Source organism: Sapajus apella, unplaced genomic scaffold, assembly GCF_009761245.1.
Source record: "Sapajus apella isolate SASKATOON/1434 unplaced genomic scaffold, GSC_monkey_1.0 scaffold7, whole genome shotgun sequence".
Classification (NCBI taxonomy): Eukaryota; Metazoa; Chordata; class Mammalia; order Primates; family Cebidae; genus Sapajus; species Sapajus apella.
The window spans coordinates 9516507-9522506 of record NW_022436947.1 but is presented as its reverse complement, the minus strand read 5'-3'; positions in this window follow the sequence as shown (position 1 = coordinate 9522506).

Below are 6000 nucleotides of genomic sequence, written 5' to 3'. Positions count from 1 at the left end.
GTCACATTCAGGTGAACCAATCAAGCGTAGATTAGGTCTTTTCACATAATCCCATATTTCTTGGAGGCTTTGTTCATTTCTTTTCACTCTTTTTTTTCTAATCTTTCCTTCTCATTTTATTTCATTGAGTTGATCTTCAATCTCTGATATCCTTTCTTCTGCTTGATCGATTGGCTATTGAAAGTTGTGTATGCCTGGTGAAGTTCTCGTGCTGTGTTTTTCAGCTCCATCAAGTTGTTTATGTTCTTCTCTAAGCTGATTATTCTAGTTAGCATTTCATCTAGAAACCTTTTTCAAGGTTTTTAGTTTCTTTACATTGGGTTAGAACATAATCCTTTAGCTCAGATAAGTTTGTTATTACCAATGTTCTGAAGTCTGCTTCTGTCAGTTTATCAAACTCATTCTCCATCCTGTTTTGTTCCCTTGCTGGTGAGCAATTGTGACCCCTTGGAGGAGAGGCGTTCAGGTCTTTGATGATTTCATCATTTTTGCGCTGGTTTCTTCCCATCTTTGTGAGTTTATCTACCTTTAATCTTTGAAGTTGGTGATTTTCGTTGGGATCTCTGAGTGAATGTCCTTTCTGTTGAAGTTGAAGATGTTTCTCCTGTATGAGACTTTTTTTTATTATGTAGTGGTCAGGGAGCTGCTTGACGGGGCAGCCTGTCCTTTGTCTGTCTGCAGAGGCCTGCTGGGCTGCCTTGGGTTCAGCCTGGCTGCTGGGTAATCTTCCTCTGGCTTTTGTGTACACAGGTGAGGTTAGTCCCACCTTCCCAATGAGGAGCATCGTTTCCTCTGCCCAGCTCGATCATCCCAGGTTGAATTCAACTGATGTGAACTGAAGTGCTGGGTGCAAAACTCTGCAAGAGGGCTTCAGTTTGCTGGACTTTGTGGGGGTAAGACCTGCCAAGCCATATCACCCACTTCCTTGCTTTCAACTCTCCCTCTTTCTAGGGGATGGGTAGTTCCCTCTCACAAGCGTTCTCGGCATTAGTCTAAACTTCCACCCAGGTCTGTGCTGTTAACTAGTGGTACCAGTGCCGGGCCGGAACTGTTGCTCAGATCTGTGTTGATAACTCATGTTTTTCAGCCTGGTAGCATTCTCCTGTACTGTGGGTTGCAGGAGCCATGGGGGAAGCATGGTATCTGAACCAGAGTGCTGAGGGGATAAGTTCCCCAATCCTCCAGGCCACTTGCACTTCCCGGGTGGGGCAGCGACCCTCCCTACTCTGGATAGCCCTCTTTGGGCTACTCCCACCCTGCTTTGGTTCACCCTCTTTGGGCTATTCCCACTGTCTGACCAGACCCATTGAAATGACCTTGGTACCTCGTTTGGAGACATGGAGATTGCTCGCTTTCTGCATCTCTCTCTCACTGGGAACTGTGCTCTGGCATTGTTCCTATTTGGCCATCTTGGTAGAAGTCCCCCCCAGTTATTGTTTTAAGTCTCAGTGTATTTATCTATAAAATGGGTATAATAATGGTAACTATAGAATAGAACTGGATCCTGACAATTGAATGCAAGTACTGTGACATAGACATCATCTCTCTGAAAAAAGTCCTTTTGTATCCTGGGAGGTGATGACTCTTGGGCATGAGTTATTAGAAATCAGGGTTCCCAATCCCACCCAACACTTGTATGGTCTTATCTCTTCCAAGGATCTTATCAACATCCCATTTTCTACATTTTTTTTAATTGATAGACTACAGCAGACTAAGATCATTTACGAAATGTTGCCTTCAGTATCAGCTTGATTTTATTACATGATCTTCTTTACATAACTGGTCTTGTGGTCCAGTGCTATAAAGAAAACAATGGTCAATGGCATTTGGTTGGACAAGCCTATCCTTTATATATTTGGAACCTAGGTGATGAGGGAGCCGCAGAGATACATGAGTAAGCAATGCTTTTGCAAGGGATGGTGGGTCTCTAAAAGCTCTCCTGAGGTTCAAATACTGATGGCTCAAGGCTGTTGATCTTATCTAGTTTAGATGTTTTTCCATAAAGTAATTCATTCGTGATCCACTGCATGAATTCCTATGGACTGAATGTTGTAGAAAGAACTTGATGACCCTGGAAAACTAGAAATGCGAACCCTCTTCCTGGATGGGCTAGGTGTCATCCTGCCAGGAGACAGAGAAGGAGATTCTAAGCCAAGAAAAAGCTCATTAAGCACAGTTATTTCCCCACGTTATGCACAGAGACCTTGAATCACAGTCAGACCAGCTCTAACATTTGGAGAGTTGCAGAGGGTGAGGGTATGGATGGAGGCCTGGTCATCAAATGCTTATATTTATTATTTATTTTATTTTATTTTCAAATGCTTATATTTAAATAAACTTTGTTCCATCCTTGTACCTTGGCAAATATACCTCCAAAGCAATAAAATTAGTGATGTGGGGAGAGTGAAATCTATGACTTTTATATATGACTGAAAGTTGGTAAAAATACAAATAACCGGACTTCATAATTATTGCACCCCTGCGGGAGTTCTGTTAGTGGGCTGACATGTTTGAATGCATAATAAAGACATGCACAGTTCATGTAAAACTTGCACATTTATCTAATTGCTATGTATCCAGTGTTGGGTTCAGAATCAAAGAAATAGAAGACCTGGTCTATTTCTGAGTTAAGGAGACAGGGCATAAAAAGGTGAAATTATTAGGGGATAAAATTATCACGCACATACCAGCATTGATTCTATTAAAATAAAGTGCTGAGTGGTGCATTACAGGCAATGAAAGGCTAAGGCCATTCCAAGATAAGGTGCTAATTGGGTGGCACAGCCAAGAAAGGCAGACAGTGCTGGGAAAGGTTAGACAGCCACATGTTCCACCCCAGAAGTCCTGTGTGAATTTGATGAATCACAGAACCAATGGGCTTGTCCAGCCCTTACCCACATCCACGATTCAGGGTCACTTCGATGTCCTTTACTTACTCCTGTATGTCCTAACTTCCAAAGTGTAAGAAAAACTTGGCTTTGTTGTGAATAATGGAAAGAAGGAGAAAAGGCAATAGCTGTAGCTGGTGATGAAAGTAGTGGAAAAATGAGAAGGTAGAAGAAAAAAAACTGGGGACTTTTACTAAAAACAAAACAGTTTTTGAAATGACTTTAATCTTACTGACCTAGAATGAAGGGTTTTAAAGGATGACATATTGTGTCGTAGATTTCCCTTGCACTCTGCCCATACCCTCTTGACCCACCTTTCTACCCCAGCTGCTGCCACAGCAACCAGGTGGCATGCACATGGAGCCTGATAATGTCTGCTTCAGGGACACTCGGGGCTCCTCTGCTCCTATCATGGCAATGGGGGTGGCTGGGGGAAGCCACTCAGCTTTTCCAACTCACTTGCAACCTTAGAAGTGTGAGGAATAAATAAATAAATAAAGTATCAGGAGCAACCTTTCAGCAGTGGGGAGTGGGAGCTAGTATATGGGTTCTGAGGGGCATTCTACATTACTAGAGGGTCCGAGAGGGGTCAGAGTCCCGGACACCCACTGTGAGGGCCAGCTTGAAAATGTCCCCTTGAATTGGGTTGTCCTCACTTCCGTACCCCCCACTTCTGTTCCTCAGGACCGCTTCCCAAAATAAGCCACCTGCTCACAAGCCCTTGCCTCACTTCTGATTTTAGGAGGAACTTAGGCTCTTATAATTTTCAGTTATCTGTTTTTGTACTTTCTTGGAAAGCTGTGTTCTATGTACATATGTATTTCAAGACTTGGGCAGTTGAGAAATTCTTGCACCTACTTCACTCATTCGTCGGGAAAATATTTATAGAGCAACTACTATGTGCTTGGTGTTGTCCCATGAGCGAGGGTTAGAGAGATCCTATGTGGAGTTTTGGGAAGCCTGTTACACAATAGTAAAAGCTACCATCTATCACACACTTACAGGACGGCAGGACCTGCTCTGAGTGCTTTATAATCCTTGCCTCACTTGATCCTCATGAGAGCTGTATGGGGAAGGCATTATTATTCTTGTCTTTACAGGTGAGGAAGACACAGGTTAGAGACAGTTGGGAACTCCAGGTAAAAGCTGGCCAGAGAAGGGCAGAGTTTGAATCAGGCTGTGTTCTTCACCTTCACACTATGTAGACAGTATGTTCTGGATATAAAAGGGGGATGGAGAACGGGTCCTAGGGAGTGGAAGTCCTAGCTGTCTGCTCAGAGGAGCTGTGTACACAGCTCTGAGCCAGTGGTGTCTCCAGCCTGCATTACCCTCAGAAATTCACCAAACAGCAGGCAAACCACAGCAGAAGGAAAGATTGGCAGGGCACTGTGGAGTTGGGGCAGTTCAGCACAGCCAATGTCCTTTTAGATAAGGAAACAGGATATTTCCTATGGTAAGGGATGTAATCCTAATGAATCGCGGGCGCACACAACCCTACTGACCTGCCGGCCACCGCTCCCAGGGCTTCTGCTGCTTTCTCCCCCAAGCCCTGTCTCTGCATTGCTAGAATTTAGAGAGGCTTAAATAGGGAATGAGCAGAAACTTGGAAGGTGATATAGTGGCTGGTCCTGGTCTGGACTTGGATGAGGAGCAGGGATAAGAAGGACCTCGTTCTGCGTGTATGTGCATGACTTCTTCCTCTCCTGCATTTTAGAGGAATCATCAGGCTTTCATTAGAATCAGCCAGCATCCTTCTAGGCATCACAAGAAGCTGTCGTTTGTGGCTTCTGAAGGGAGCTGCCATTGATCAAGGACCCATGCTGAGAATATGGTCTGTATTCCCTGAGGATGAGTTCTCTGCTTTCCTGGTAAATTGACCATTGATCAAAACCAAGGCATATAGAAAATGATAGGTTATATTTTGAAACTATCTTCATTGGATTCATTCCTAGGTAATAAATAGTTTATCCTAGGGTACTGTAGGATGTTAATGCCACGACCTGCACTTGGGCCTGAAAATGCTTCACCATAGCAGGTGGTGTGGGAAGCAGGTAGCATACACCTGGCACAGAGTTGGCAAAAGACAGTTCCTTTCTCTCACCCTCCAAATCCTCCTCATTTCTCTCCTCTGATACTTCCTGTCCCTCCACTTCCTTCTTTCCTAACTCTGTAGGTTTGCACCATCTCTTTCTCTACTTTTGCTGCTTTTTCTTAGTCTTCCTTTTCTTCCCCAATCTGTCCCAAAGCTAGTGCAGGAATATTAGGACCTTCCACAAAATGATTCATATGGAGTGTAGTCAATAACATCCTTTTTAAAGTAGGTTTTAGGTCAAAAGAACACTTCTCTGTAGGTGAAATGTGAGATTTCATACATTCGTTATGAACTAAGGGACCACCTACTAATCAGGTTCAGTCTCTTGCACCCTACAGCAGTAAGGATAGTCTTGTCTGTGCAGTAGTCACGGACTCATACCTTAGTGACTTAAAGCAGCAAAGTTTTATTTTCTGCTCATACTACACAACCATGGGGTCATCCAGTGCCTCTGCTGTGTGCTGTCATTGTCCTCACTCCGTGGTTCAGGCTGCTGCCCTCTAGAGCGTGACAAGTGACCACATCACTATCACTCCTATTCCATTGGCCCAACCCAAGTTGCTGGGCCAGCTGAACTTTTATTGGGGTGGGAAACTGTACTGCTCCTTTAGGGAGGGGAGGTAGGTATTACTGAACTGTGATATAACTATCAGATATTCCTGTGCCTGGGTCCATCTTCCTCTGCTTGGGTCCAGCGTCATTCATGAGCCTTAGCTTTGGTGAACACCTTCAGCAGCCCTGCAGGCGCTGGCTTGGTGTGCAGAGTAGGGGTTCTGCTAAGAGAAAAGTGAGGCAGGTTATAGAAAGTGATGGTGCAGAAGTGAACTGCCTCTGCCTCCGTTTACTCAGCTCAGCTAGGAGAAGCTCTACTAACCCAGGGAGAGGTTTTGACAAAAACACCTACTCTCTTTACCTGTGAAAGATAGCCACTAGTTGCACTCAAGGAATTAGTTTTCTAAAGATAAACCATTCATGGGAGAGGGCGAGCGGCCTGATATTGACGGTAATGGAGGCCATAAG